Source organism: Pseudorasbora parva, chromosome 4 (genome assembly GCF_024679245.1).
Source record: "Pseudorasbora parva isolate DD20220531a chromosome 4, ASM2467924v1, whole genome shotgun sequence".
NCBI lineage: Eukaryota > Metazoa > Chordata > Actinopteri > Cypriniformes > Gobionidae > Pseudorasbora > Pseudorasbora parva.
This window is the reverse complement of record NC_090175.1, coordinates 56,035,492-56,051,786: the sequence shown is the minus strand read 5'-3', so window position 1 is coordinate 56,051,786 and position 16,295 is coordinate 56,035,492. Positions and strand designations below refer to the sequence as shown.

Here is a 16,295-nt window from a genome sequence, read left to right as displayed (position 1 = left end):
GGATGGATGGATGGATGGATGGATGGATGGATGGAAGATAGATGATAGAACTCATGATGGATGGATGGATGGATGGATGGATGGATGGATGGATGGATGGATGGATGGATTAAACAGATGAACGGATTAAACGGATGGATGGATGGATGGATGGATGGATGGATGGATGGATGGATTAAACGGATGAACGGATTAAACGGATGGATGGATGGATTAAACAGATGAACGGATGGATGGATGGTAGCTAGATGATAGAACTCATGATGGATGGATGGATGGATGGATGGATGGATGGATGGATGGATTTAACGGATGAACGGATTAAACAGATGGATGGACGATTATAGCATCTATCTATCTATCTATCTATCTATCTATCTATCTATCTATCTATCTATCTATCTATCTATCTATCTATCTATCTATCTATCTATCTATCTATCTATCTATCTATCTATCTATCCTTTCCATTGATCACCCATCCATCCATTCATCCTTTCCATTCATCATGAGATGGCATTAATGAGAGGATAGATCGGATAAGTGGATGGATGAATGGATGGAGGGATTCACACACTATTTATACTACAAAATAGCACAGACTAGTGCATAAGTACGCTTAATGGGACACATATTAATAATTTTTTCATATGACATATGATCATATGACCCTTCAGTGTTCCATGTTGAGTTAGTGTGATGCAGAAAGCCGAGCGATGAAAAAACTTACTGACCTCCAGTAAGACTATTAAGACGCTGATGGAGAGTAACTTCCTCTCTGTGGGTCTGATCGTCTTGCAGGTTTTGTGTTGTATCGATTCCCTATTGGCTTGGTACTGGTCACTGCCGCCCATCTTGTCATTGGCAGAAGGAGGCGGCTCTGTTTTCTCCTCCACATTGATTGGCTCACAGAGAGTGCTTGTGGTTGTGGTCGAGCTGCCCACAGTACCACACAATACCACACCTAGACAATAAAAGCAATTAAACTACTAACTTATAGTTGTAATAAGTATTAAAAAGGCCGGTCAGATGCATCAAACAGAAGTATGCTAATGCCAAACAAACCTGATCAGGCATGTTTAGAGCTGTGGCGCAGTGGGTCATGCAGGTCCTCTTGGGAATAAAAGTTAGAATCTAATTAGCATGATCCCATTTCATATCTTCTTCCACAACTTTCCAGTGTCTTTCCAATTGACTGAAAAATAAAGGGAAAAAGTACATATCCATCTATGATACATATTAGATGGATGGATGGATGGATGGATGGATGGATGGATGGATGGATGGATGGATGGATGGATGGATGGATGGATGGATGGATGGATGGATGGATGGATGGATGGATGGATGGATGGATGGATGGATGGATGGATAGATAGATAGATAGATAGATAGATAGATAGATAGATAGATAGATAGATAGATAGATAGATAGATATATAGATAGATAGATAGATAGGATAAGATATGGATGGATGGATGGATGGATGGATGGATGGATGGATGGATGGATGGATGGATGGATGGATGACAGATAGTTGGATGGCTATATGGATGGAACGGATGGATGGATGGATGGATGGATGGATGGATGGATGGATGGATGGATGGATAGATGGATGGATGGATGGATGGATGGATGGATGGATGGATGACAGATAGTTGGATGGCTATATGGATGGATGGATGGATGGATGGATGGATGAACGGATGGATGAATGGATGGATGACAGATAGTTGGATGGCTATATGGATGGATGGATGGATGGATGGATGGATGGATGGATGGATGGACGACAGATAGTTGGATGGCTATATGGATGGATGAATGGATGGATGGATGGATGGATGGATGGATGGATGGTAGATAGATAGATGATAGAACTCATGATGGATGGATGGATGGATGGATGGTAGATAGATAGATGATAGAACTCATGATGGATGGATGGATGGATGGATGGATGGATGGATGGATGGATGGATGAATGGATGGATGGATGGATGGATGGATGGATGGATGGATGGATGGATGGATGGTAGATAGATAGATGATAGAACTCATGATGGATGGATGGATGGATGGATGGTAGATAGATAGATGATAGAACTCATGATGGATGGATGGATGGATGGATGGATGGATGGATAAATGGATGAATAAATGGATGGATAAATGGATGGATGATTCTAGCATCTATCTACCATCTATCTATCCTTTCCATCCAAGAATGGATGGATGGATGGATATCCATCTATGATACACATAACATTTTGATTGTGATCAAGGCTGAGCTCAAATTCAAGCAGAATCAATGCGGAAAAGGTTTTATCTTTTCAAACAAAGGTTTGAAGCGTCCCCCACTAGACTCAGTTTAATGTCATTTGTTGTTATTAATGAGGGGGAATTATGGGGTCACGAGGTTACTTTCAATTTGCAGCTTGTCCCACTCAGCCATCCATTTGGTTATAGAGTCTCAATCAGTCATTGCTCAAGATTATAAAACCAACAACATTTTAGACAGACTTTTAAAGGGTTAGTTCACCCAAAAATGAAATTTCTTTCATTAACTCCTCCCCCTAATGTCGTTCCACACCTGTAAGACCTCTGTTCATCTTCACACACAGTTTAAGATATTTTAGATTTAGTCCAAGGCCTTTCTGTCCTTTGAATGTAAGTGTATGCACACTATACTGTCCATGTCCAGAAGGTAATAAAAACATCATCAGTAGTCCATATGAGACATCAGTGGGTTAGTTAGACTCTTTTGAAGCGTCGACAATACATTTTGGACAAAAAATAACAAAAACTATGACTTTATTCAGCATTGTCTATTAAATTAATTGTCTAAATTAAGATTCAAACGATCATGATTCGGATCGCGTGTCAAACTGGCAAACTGCTGAAATCACGAGACATTGGCGATCCGAATCATGAATCATGACCGTTTGAATCTTTATTTTGAGGAAAACGGAAGAGAAGACGATGCTGAATAAAGTCGTAGTTTTTGTTATTTATGGACCAAAATGTATTGTCAACGCTTCAAAAGAGTCTAACTAACCCACTGATGTCTCATATGGACTACTTTGATGATGTTTTCATTACCTTCTGGAAGTGGACAATATAGTGTGCATACACTTACATTCAAAGGACAGAAAGGTCTCGGACTAAATCTAAAATATCTTAAACTGTGTTCCGAGGATGAACGGAGGTCTTAAGGGTGTGGAACGACATTAGGGTGAGGAGTTAATGAAAGAAATTTCATTCTTGGGTGAACTAACCCTTTAAGAGTAATAAAATCTCAGAGCAGTGATCAGTAAAGGAACAGTTCACCCAAAAGTCAAAATAAACCTTTAGAGGTGAAGTGTGTGACGTCAGCATGTCTAGCAGCTCTAAACATGATTGCTAAAATAATGGCTATTTTCAAACAAGTTTACCATTAAAACATTTTGGGGTCAGTAACTTTTTTATGGAAGAAATTAATGTTTATTGAGCAAGGATGCAATTAAATTGATCAAAAGTGACAGTAAAGAGGTGTGTGTTGTTGCAAAAAAAATTATTTAAAATAAATGTTGTTTCAAATTCCTATTCATCAAAGAATCAAATTAAATGCGTCATGGTTTCCACAAAAATATGAAACTGTTTTCAACCCTGATGACAATGAGAAATGTTTTTGCTTGTTGAATCCATAAAGGTCAGATAAGACTGTATGGCGTATTTTTATAGCTGTGTAAACATGATCATGATCTTGAGCACCAGCCTCACCTTGAGGTTTACAGCTCTTAATGCATGTCACTTAAATCCACCATTGACCTCTACGGCCTCTGTCCAACATTTATCCGCCTCAAAAATTCCCCTCTCATCTCCCGGTCAATGGTGTTTTTTTGGTAGGAAAATTAAAAATGCAAATCTAATCTGGTCGGCTTGTAATGTGATCAGTATGACGGCCGATCAATGTGTACCGTCATGCAAACGGGAGGCAGTGATGTATGTGAGAGAGGAGGAGTGAGGGGGGATGACCGCTCTCGCTTTATCACTACACTCTGTGTGTGTGTGTGTGTGTGTGAGAGAGAGAGAGAGAGAGAGAGAGAAAGAGAGAGAGAGAAAGAGAGAAAGAGTGTGTGTGTGTGTGTGTGTGAGAGAGAGAGAGAGAGAGAGAGAGAGAGAAAGAGAAAGTGTGTGTGTGTGTGTGTGTGTGTGTGTGTGTGTGTGTGTGTGTGTGTGTGTGTGTGTGTGTGTGTGTGTGTGTGTGTGTGTGTGTGTGTGTGTGTGTGTGTGTGTGTGTGTGTGAGAGATGGGTAGGTTTGGGGCAGAGTAGGGGGATAGATTGTACAGTGTGTACAGTATAAAATCCAGTACGCCTATGGAAATTCCCAACAATTCACAAAAACACAACGTGCGTGCGTGTGTGCGTGCGTGCATGTGTGTGTGTGTGTGTGTGTCTTTATACGGACCCTTCCACAAGAGATAATATCCTCTACACTTTCTTATCTACAGCCACTAAAATGTATTTCCCACCTTGAAAAGTGATCTCTGCTCTGAGTCAAACCAGCACACCAGAGATTTCCTTTCTCTTGTTAATTTGATGACTTCATTGATTATTTTTAAAAGAGGTTAATGACAATACACACACTCTGCTCAAGAGTTGGATTTGTTCATGCTTCTGAAGAGTCTCTTCTGCTCACAGAGGCTGCTTTTATTTGATCATAAATACAGTAAAACTGTGAAATATTCCTCCAGTGTAAATCATCTGTTCTCTGTGTGAATATATAGTAAAGTGTAATTTATTCCTGTGATCAAAGCTGAATTTATCATCATTACTCCAGTCTTCAGTGTCACATGATCCTTCACTAATCATTCTCATATGAGGATCTGATGCATTTCTGATTATTATCAATGTTGAAAACTTGCTTCATACTTTTAAGGAAACTGGGATACTTTTTATTTTCAGGATTCTTTAATTGATAGAAAGTTAAAAAGAGCAGCATTTATTTAAAATGTAATCGTTTTTAACATTATTTATGTCTTTACTGTCACTTTTGATCAGTTTAAATCTTACTGACTCCAAAGCTTTGTTTAGTGTATGCATAGGAGAAAAAAAGTATTAAAACTGAAAGTTTATTAAAGCGACGTTTTATCATTGTTATTATTAACATGAAATCCCCTAAACCTGGCAAAATCACTGTAATGCAAAGCAGAAACAGAATACAAATTTTAAAAATAATGTATATGTAAGGTGATAATGTATATATATCATATATACATATATATACACACACACACATACATATATATATATATATATATATATATATATATATATATATATATATATATATATACATATGTGTGTGTGTGTATATATATATATAGCACATTAATATTACTTTCACGTGTATCAGCTATTCCACAGCAGCGGGTTCATCCAGTACATTTTACATTTTACATATTTATTTATTTATACATTTTACTGTTTCGTTCATATTTCATAGAAAATATGAAAGCCATTTAAAATTAGCGATTAACACCTCAGTATTTTACACTCAACATGCCACTGAACTAGTAATCAAGCGTAAAGTAATCCTGTTTCATATTAGACCGTCAGCAGTTTTCGTCGACCTCAGCTTCCACTAAACATCACAAATGTGATTTAGCACTAGTTTAACAGTCACGTTTTGTATACTCCGTCGCACATACATTTACACACGAAGCAACGCTTAAAGCGAGGAGGTTAGAGGGGTTTGTGTTGACCGCCTGTCTGACCGCAGTGGTGGGTGGGAGATTTATTTAAGATCAAACAGCGAGCTCTGAAAGCCACACAGGCCACAGAAACGGCAGCCCGGTACATCTTCATTAACAAGAAACATTTCTATTGATTTCATTTTTCCAGCGTTTCAAGTTACACATAAGAAATATGTATGGTGGGGTTAAATGAGTTATCCTGACCTGATTTGTATCGAGCACACTCTTTATGATATTATCTATGGGATCGGTTAGTCAGTGGGTGTCAAAACTATTTGGCTGTAATGGGATAATGCACAGCTGCAGTCCTGATGGGCCGCAGAAGCAGGAGAGACGGCAATTCAATTGTATACTGCGGGACAATGGGCCAACTGAAAGGAGGTGCAGGAATAAGAGCGGAGCGTCTGATAAAATGTAGTGGGAAAATCTGAAGAACTTTAGTAGTTGTGTGACAGACGGCTCTCTTTGTTTATATTTCTGTGGTTGGATATTTTGTGTGTATTGAGATATTTTTTTCATGACATTTCCCCACAAATTCTCATTACATCTGGATGTTTTACTTTTGAGTGTGTTTGTGTGTCACTCACATTATTCATAAAGGTATAACAAAAATTGTGTATTAGGGATAATTGGGGGGGAAATTAGTTTAAATATCATGTAAAAAAAATATTTACATACATACTAGCATTAAAAATGTTGGGTTAGTAAGATTTTTATTTAATAAGTATATATAAATAAGTATTTTCTGCTTACAGGGGCTGCATTTATTTGATCAAATATACAGTAGAAATTGTGAAATATCCAGTGTAAATCATCTGTTTTCTATATGAATATATAGTAAAGTGTAATTTATTTCTGTGATCAAAGCTAAATTTATTATCATTACTCCAGCCTTTAGTGTCACATAATCAGAACTCATTCATTTATGATTATCATCAATGTTGAAAACACTTTTGCGGAAACTGTGATGCATTTTCTTGCTGAATCAAAATCATAACAATCCTAAAACTTATGAGAAATATATTTTTTCTTTAGGTTTTAGGGTGAAATATGGCAGAAATATGGTGTCACCTCATGTTGTGTTCACAAGTCTGGCTCTTATCTTGACCTGATCCGTCCAATTTCCTGTAAATTAAAGACAAAAAGCACATTGCTAAAACATTTACAGCCATCTAGAATGGTAAAGTGAATTTCTTAAGAATAGATCAAACAAATATCACACAGATAGTGAGGCACTGAAGAGCACACAACACACATTATCTGTGTCCCAATTCAGAGGCTGCAATCCTTCGAAGACCGAATGCAGCTTAAAAATACGTCCAAATGATGGATTATGCTAGTTTTACACTGCCTTTTACACTTACTTTCGGTGCCCATGTTAACAGATCAAAGCCACAGTGCATAGTTCTTGATCAAATTGACCTGATTAACATGAAAAACAACAAATTTCCCCATAAAATCATTTAGTGAAGTGTTCCGTGTGTTTCACTATCATCACATGACATCCTGCGCTGTGAAAAAAATTCATGAAAACAAATCACTGCCAAAAGTTTTTGACCAAACTTCAACGGGCCGTTTAAATGATTAAACCTAGAGGTATATCTTAACTTTAAGGTTACTTTTATCATGTAAACTACCTATATACAGCATGTTATAAGCATGTGTGTTTGGGACAGAGGGGAAAACGGTCGCATTTGCAGCAGATATATGCTGCGCATCATCAATCAAACGAGAATGACAGGTGTCAGAGGAGAACACCGGAAAATGTAACTGAATGGATAAAATTCGTCTGTATTTGCAATACACGAGCCGCGGTTTAGCTGCGCGAGACAAACGCTGGCAGTGTGAATGACCAACGAGTGTGCGTGGCTCCCGCTCTCCATACGCACTGCTTCTGCCCTGCCAACACACTGCTTGCGCGTGCAGTGTGAAGCCGGCGTTACACTTTTAAATGTTGAGTTTCAACGTTGGGACGCCTGCCTTTACATACACATGAACTTTAATGACATCCCATTCTAAATCCGTAGGGTTTAATATGGAGTTGGTCCACCCTTTGCAGCTCTAACACTTCAACTCTTCTGGGAAGGCTTTCCTCAAGGTTTAGGAGTGTGTTTATGGGAATTTTTGACCATTCTTCTAGAAGCACATTTGTGAGGTCAGGCACTGATGTTGGACGAGAAGGCCTGGCTCTCAGTCACCGCTCTAATTCATCCCAAAACTGTTCTATCAGGTTGAGCTCAGGACTCTGTGCAGGCCAGTCAAGTTCCCCCACACCAAACTTGCTCATCTATGTCTTTATGTGCACTGGTGCGCAGTCATGCTGGGACAGGAAGAGGCTGTCCCCAAACTCCTCCCATAAAGTTTGGAGCATAAAATTGTCCAAAATGTCTTGGTATGCTGAAGCATTAAGAGTTCCTTTCACTGGAACTAAGGGGCTAACCCCATACCATAAACCCCCCTCAACCAAACTTTTCACTTGGCACAATGCAGTCAGGCAAGTCCCGTTCTCAATGCAACCGCCAAACCCAGACTCGTCCATGGGATTTCCAAACAGAGAAGCGTGATTGGTCACTCAGAAAACACGTCTCACTGCTCTAGAGTCCAGTGGCGGCTGCTTTACTCCACTGCATCCCACGCTTTGCATTGCTCTTGGTGATGTAAGGCTTGGATGAGCTGCTCGGCCATGGAAACCCATTCCATGAAGCTCTCTACACTGTTCTTGAGCTCATCTGAAGGCCACAGAAGGGCACAGAAGTTTGGAGCTCTGTAGCTATTGACTCAAAATAAAGATAAAACTTGGCAAAAAGTTGGCGACTTCTGCGCACTGTGACCCTCAGCAGATTTTACGTGGCCTATCACTTCGTGGCTGAGTTGCTGTTGTTCCCAATGGCTTCCACTTTGTTATAATCCCACTAACAGTTGAACGTGGAATATTTAGTAGTGAGGAAATGTCAGGAATGGACTTATTGCAAAGGTGGCAGCCTATCACGGCCCCATGCTTGAGTTCACTGAGCTCCTGAGAGCGACCCATTCTTTCACTAATGTGTGTAGAAGCGTCTGCAGGCCGAGAGCTTAATTTAAGCTGTGGCCATGAAGTGACTGAACACCTGAATTCAATGATTTGGAGGGGTGTCCCAATACTTTTAGCAATATATTGTATATAACTATATAATAATTTATTTTCTTTATTGTGTACATAAATAGACCAAGGTGAACATATTGTGATACCGGTTTTATTTTCAGACAGTTGAATATCACTTTCAAAAAAGTCCAGAACAAACATACAAGACCATCCCAATTAAAAACCATTTAAAAACCTTCTCTGTCCTCAAAGAAGCGGCCTCCTGAAGTCTGTATCCTCTGAATTGAGACACAGTTATTGGCTGCATCCAAAAGCTTAAAAATGGCTACATATCAAGGCGGTAATGCATAAAGTCATGTCCCAATTCAATGTTAGCTTCACTTTCTGTCTTCTGAGATGCCTTCATCTGATCGATTTTTGAAGGCAGCATAGATGCATCTTTCGCTACCATTGATTTCCCATAATCCTGTGCTTTATTAAAAAATAAAGATGGCGTCTGAAAGTTGCGGTTGTTGCTCAGTTAGATCATTAACTGTTGCGCTGCCTCAGAAGTCTGTCCGAACACTGTAAAAAATGTTTTTCTTACTTAGTATTTTTGTCTTGTTTCTAGTCCAAACATCTACAAATTCTTAAAACAAGAAGTATCTACTAGACAAGCAAAAGTAATTGTCTTGTTTTGGGAAAAATAACTCAAAATTAAGAGAGTTAAAATAAGCAAAATAATCTGTTAGTAGAGTGAGTAAAATATCCTTAAAACAACATTATTTTACTTACCCCATTGGCATATTATTCAGCTTATTTTAAGCAAAAACTCTATTAATTTTGAGTTATTGTTTCCCAAAACAAGAAGATAATTTGTACTTGTCTAGTAAATGTTTCTTAATGTAAGAATTTTTTGATATTTAGACTAGAAACAAGACAAAAATACTAAGGAATGCATTTTTTGCAGTGAAATAAGTTTTGTGAGGTACCTTCATGTGCAAACGCTGTCTACAAAGTCATTGCCTGATAGAGCCGCAAGGCAATACGTTTTCGGACGCAGCCCTTGTTTCCAGCTGTGCTTAGCGTTCCAAAATAAGGCTCATTAGCATGTCAGCAACGGCTCCACATATTAGAGAAACCGAACTGAGGTATTGCAGTAGACTGGAGCAAACCGAGTTAAACTCTTCTAACAATAGGTAGTTGTTTAGCAGATGTTTTCATTTATGCAAAGTGACTTACAGTACACTAATTACAGGGACGACCCTCCTGCGTTTGCTGTCTTGCTCAAGGGCACAATGATAATTGATCCTCATTCCTTGAAAGGTTTAAGCTAAATACCGTCCAGTTAGTGTGACTAAGATGCCATTCCACCTACAGCAGTGTTCAGGTGTTGTAATGTCAAAAAACCCAACAAAAGACTCCTCAATAAACTCGACACAAGTTTGGACTTCGGTCACCTGACTGGCCTTCCTCACTCGTCCTTCTGCAGGCCTTCAGAGGGCATATTGATCAGCCTTTACATCCATTGGCTACTCTGCGATTACCGCAGTAAGAGTGTGCTGTAATTCATGTCATTATTTCTAGAGTGCCGCTGCTTTTCATTTATCAGTGGAATGTTTGTGGGAAGATGTTTGCCATCTTTCAGAGGTCTGCAAATGGAAAATTAATCTGGCTCTTGTAATTTAAACGACAGGGACAGACGCTGAAGGTCTTTGTGCATTACCATACCTCTTCTTCTCCGTCGTTCTCCTCATCTAGGTCATGCTACACCACCTGAAACGAAAAACAACACAAGACTTCAGCGTTCCTTACCGGACTAGGTCTGTCGCCAAACATGACATTAATTTTTACAAAGTTTTGGAGAAAGATACTCTAAAACCTCTGCAAAAGCTTGGAGCAATTTGTTGTTTTCCTCAGGCAAATTAGTCTTTGTGATTTATGTTTGTTTTTATATTGCATGCCATATGAATGATGATATACATGCACTAAAATAGATGGCACTTTTTCAATTACACAACTGTTCAAAAGTTTGGGGTCAGTCAGATCATTACTCCAGTCTTCATTCTAATTTGTTGCTCAAAACATTTCTGATTATTATCAAGGTTGAAAACAGTTGTGCTGCTTCATATTTTATTTCAGAATTTTCTGCTGAATAGAAAGTTCAAAAGCACAAATATTTTGTACACTACTTTTTCAACTACATTGTAAAGCCAGGCGCACACTGTATGATTTTTTTTCTCTGCCCTTTATGATTATTGCTTATCAGATTGTTTGATATGAGTCAGACTTCGCAACAGGTTTATGTCAGATTGCATGATATGCATATTAGCTAAGACTTTGATCATGATTGTCAGCATAAAGATTTGGCTGATATATTAAAGGCAATAAATAATGTATTATGTCCTTCAGTTGAGACACTTCTGATGCACACAGTTCGCCATGATGGGTTTGAATGGCTTGAAATATGATTGAAATCACTTTAAAAAGGATAATACAGTTCTGTCAAGGCAAGTCTGTCATATCGTCTACAAAAAATTATAAAGAGAACATTATGATTGTGTGTTTAAGACATGGCTTTTAATGGTGAGACTTTTGTTTTTTAAATCAGGCTCTCAAAAATTATATACAAATGTGGATTTACATTTATCGGCCGATATATCGGTTATTGGCTTTCAAAAATAAAAAATATCGGTTATCGGTATCAGCCAAAAATGTTCAAATCAGTGCCTGCCTATAAAAAAATTATCTCAAAATTATATGAAAATGTGGATTAAGATTTATCGGCCAATATGTCGGTTATCGATTTTCAAATATAAAGAATTATCGGTTATTAAAAAAATATTTTAATTATATACAAATTATATTTAATCAAAAACTATATAAATAATTATCGTTATCTGTATTTTCATATCAGTGCATCCCTAGTAATTTTGTTGTGTTTATGTCATTTTTATAATTTTCTTTTTTTAAAATCTTTATGGTTTTTATTAAGTTCTAGTTTATTTTGGGGTGTTTTTTGTATTTCATAGTACACATTATCTTCAAATCATACTGTGCTCCTATTGGTTGTGTGTTATACACATGTGTTGATATCGTTTGAACGTGGGGGAGAGGACGCTGGCGTTGTCTGTTCGCCGCTTCTCCACCCACAACAAATCATGTTAATGTACTATTAGATTTACATTTTATTTTATGTCCTTATGTTTGTGACTAGTCTAACAGTCAGAGCTACAATTGGGACTGTTGCTGATTGCTGGCAGCCACTGAGAGGTCGTTGAGAGGTCGTTGTTCGTCGTTTCGCCGTTTTCAACCGCTTCTCTAATGTTTACGTTTGAATTGCTGCGGTTGGTTTCTGGTTTGGAGGACATTTGATGTTTCTCGCCGCGGGTGCTCACTGGTGGTCTCCCTTGGGCTTGGGCGGCATGGTGGCTGAAGTTTGCACCGGGCTAGCGTCATCCGGGCTCTCGTCGTCGGCGTCCGGCATGATGTTGGGATGTTCTGCTTCTCGGCTGCGCCGCTGTTCCGTCCTGCATTGCGACCGTGGAGCGGCTTGGACATCTGCGCCGGCCCCGGTGTGTCCACAGAAGTGCCCGGAGGAATGTTCTGCCTCCTGCATGGTGCTGCAGCGATCCCCATCGTTTGAATCATCATGAAGAAGACCCATCATCTGGTCTTCAGCTGTCATGCCTCGGCGATGTCATCGGGACACTGCCGCTGGGAGAAATCTGAAACATGGAATGGACCACAGTGTGCTGCGGAGCTAACAGTGTGCTGCGGAGCTAACAGAGACTTCCACCATCAGCTGTTTTCTGTCCACCATCAGCTCTGTTTCTGTTCACCATCCGCTCTGTTTCTGTTCTGTTTTCTGTGTTGGTTGATTGTTTGTAGTATTCTATATTTTTACTTGTTATTCATTTTTTGTTGTTATCCCCCCCCCCCCTTGTTGCACTTTGAGATTCTTCGGAATGAAAAGTGCATTATAAATAAAATCTATTATTATTATTATTATTATTATTATACGGACATCACAGTCACATTCATAATCATTTAATCAGGTGTTGATCAGCATCTTCTAATGAGTGCCAAAAGCTCTCTCAGATGGCAAAATCATAGCAAAAACTGCTTCAATGCTGAGATATTTGAGAATCTCCAAGGCACAAGATCAAGTGCAGACCCCAAACGCAGTGGATGATGTTGTATGGCGGTCCTGTGAAAGATGAGATGACGGATTCTAACTCTGATGGATGGATACAGCAGTCATTGTACGCATCCATCTCTTCTGGCAGCGTGTCAAAGCCCACACACCGCTCTCTGTCCGTCCAAAACAATAAACCTTCACATCCAGCTTCATTGGGCCCGAGCTAAAATCAAAGCGGCCCTGACATGTCTTCTAAATCCAATCATAGGTCAATAGCTGGAATGATTGATTGGCTTCAAATCCAATTGCATCTTCCCAGGCCTGTGCTTTGGGCCCTATTAGAGATTGGCATTGGCAGGGCCCGTCTTGGGAGTCCCGGCATCGTGGGAAGTGTCTGCCTGCCAGCTCTCTTTAATTGCCTTATTATAGCGGCCAAGAGTTCTGGATTGGCCAGTGCTTATTAGCCTGATTGAGGTTGGTAACAGAGCGAGATCGAGCTGAGGTCTCATTGAATGAAATTATGCTGCTGTGCAATATAAAGCAGAAACAAAGAAAAACCAACAAAATGCCAAATGGTATATCCCTTGTTATTTAGAGTTTGCTCTTATGCTCTGTTTGCTGAGGCTTGCAAAACCAGGACAGATTGTTCTGGTCCATATTTTTTTATCTTTACAAATATAACAGATTATCAATTGGACTTTTGAACTTTCCTGCAAGAGCTGATTACAGTGAAAACTAAGGCCGATTGTGCATGAACACTTAAGTAGACTAAGGAACACATCAGCTAATAAGTGCCAATGATGTTGTAAAGGTGTGGCATGCAAATTGATAAGACCTGCATATCGCCATAAACTTGCATTTCATTTTTAAAAGACAACTGTGAGACTTTTGATGCATGGCGAGATGTACGACAGCTGCTTTGTTTACAATGCACTGGAATAAGAACCACTAATTTTCATCATGTGCTTATTAAGTCTAAATAAGACTTGCTAAATGCATTGTGGAATGCAGTAGGAACTCACCAGGATGAAAAAGGGTGCAAGTTGGGGTGTTAATGGTTAACACCGGTTGGTCCCATCACTGGATTCCTCTGGCTGTAAAGATAAGCAGCGTTCAGAGTTTGGAGTCCAGAGGCTGTGGCTAACATTGAAGACGAGGATGATACCAGCAAGTGCTCAGTTACTTGTGTCGGAGCCCTAAAGAAGAGCAGAAGTTAAGAAAGGTCTCCGCCGTATGCCTGAGGGTGAGTATGGGCCCCAAAGGAGGCTTTAATATGAAAGAAAATTGCATAAATACTTAACACATGCATTTATTATCATTTAAGTGATAAATCATCTGCAATAAGCTTTTAAATCAAATGTCTGAGAATGCTTTGAATTCATTGCTTTCACTGGGATTTGAGATGCGAGGACGTCGAAGAAAACACAATCTGTTACCGTAAACACTTCGAGCCTATGTGATGTTTGATCAGATCAGTTCTCACCTCGTCTGGGTCCTGGTCAAATTAGGCAGATGCAACAGTTGTCCAGACAGGAGAGCGCATCACGACAGAGGAAGTGCATGAGGAACGGCTGACAGCACATTAGTGCAGCTCTCAAAGCGTTAGACGGGGCACATGAGCCAAATCCAATAGAGTCTGAGCTCCGAGCAGACAGCCTAAAAGGTTTGTAGCAGCGCTGTGAAATGAACAGATCAACAGAAGCACTGTAATTACCGAGCAATTAACGAGCCAGGTCTCGGCAACACGATACTGTACACAAACAGTGAAAGGCCTATCAGAGTAGATAAAGGTGTAGAGACAGCGTTACAGACAAGGGGACAAGAATTCACGTGTGTCAAGGAAAAGGCAGAGCAAATGAGAACATCTCAATACATTACATACACAATGAGATTAAATGGAGACCAAAAGCTGCCAGTTAAGATTCAACTTTGTCTGGGGGAATAAAAATAGGTGTCATACAGTATTGAGCTAGTATATGAGTTCATATTTAGATCTGAGCATCACAATGTTATTGAATATAATATTTCATGCTAAATAAAATAAAAAACGATGCAGGACACTTTAGGAAACGTCTCCATTTAATCGCATTGCTGTCTAGGATCAGTGTTGTTATTGTTAACTAAAACTATTGCAATAATTTAATTTAATAAACTTAAAACGAAAATTAGAAATGTTGCATTGGCAACTAACTAAAAAAAGCACTAAAAATGGCTAAAACTTATAAAAATAAATTAAAGGTGAATATAAATATTTTTTTTAAAAACTTATAAAAATGACAAAATTACTAAAACTTAAAATAAAAACTTATATTATATTTATATTATTATTTTATTATTACTTTATATTTAATATGATTAGAATAGTATATAAATAATAATAAAGTAGGATAAACAATTGAGATGAGCTCAGAAAAAAAGCCTAAAATGGCTAAAGCTGAAATAAAAATAAATTAAAGGTGAAGACAAATATAAAATAAAAAAACCTAAACAATAACTAATAAAAATTACACATTCAATTAGTAAAACATAAAAATAAAAATGCATATTTTTTATTAATATTTAATTTAATTATTTTATATTACTTTATATTTAATATGATTAGAACAGTATATAAATAATAATAAAGTAGGATAAACAATTGAGATGATCTCAGAAAAAAACGCCTTAAAAGGGGCCGAGTTCTTAAACTAAAAGTTGAAAGTGCCAACAAAAGTAGAGGCTCTAGAGGTGCTATCTGTGTCTTAAGCGGGAGCAATCACTCCTCCGACACATTAATAATTTATCCCAGGGAGTAGTTAATTATTTATGTTAATTGCTGATTTAAGTTTCCTTCCCCAAACACAAAAACACAGGGGGTTGGGAGAACAACGGGAGTTAAGGTCAAACAATCAGGCGACGAGAGGCAGACACTTTGCTCAATCTGTTTAACCCTCGCTTTGTTAGCTGCAATCGACTGTGTCACGAGGGACGGCCGCGCATACCGACACAGAGGCTTTAAAGGAACTGTATGTAAGAAATGTATTTCAATTAATCATAAAATGACCCTGATATGTCACTAGACATTAAAGGGGAGGTTGCATGCGATTTCACTTTTTGTAACTTTACTTAGTGTGTAAGGTGGCTGCTTGAGTATATGTGAGCATATGAGCAGATGTGACTTCTGCCCTGTAATGGTAAGGGGCGTGGCGTTTCCAGGACAACCTGTGCTTGGCACTTCAGCCAATAAAAATACAGGAAACTACATTTGGCCATCTAACCAATCTAAGACCATTGCATTTTTCGGAGGGATCGGCTACATAGAAGCAGACGAGCCGTTCAGAGGACAGTGGAGGCAGCGGTGTGGAATAAAG

The 16,295-nt window shown here is 38.7% G+C and overlaps 1 protein-coding gene across 2 annotated transcripts in view; it reads right to left on the bottom strand.

Moving 5' to 3' along the window:
- runx1 (RUNX family transcription factor 1) overlaps positions 1–16,295 on the bottom strand; it is a 204,472-nt gene that overhangs the window by 180,521 nt on the left and 7,656 nt on the right. For both annotated transcript variants that reach the window (XM_067442274.1, XM_067442275.1), the window contains exons 4-9: positions 14,429–14,621; positions 13,968–14,141; positions 10,536–10,580; positions 6,815–6,868; positions 1,066–1,195; positions 735–964 (exon numbers count right to left, since the gene is read on the bottom strand). The gene's annotated coding sequence lies outside the window, so the exon portion shown is untranslated. The remainder of the gene's footprint in view (positions 1–734; positions 965–1,065; positions 1,196–6,814; positions 6,869–10,535; positions 10,581–13,967; positions 14,142–14,428; positions 14,622–16,295) is intronic.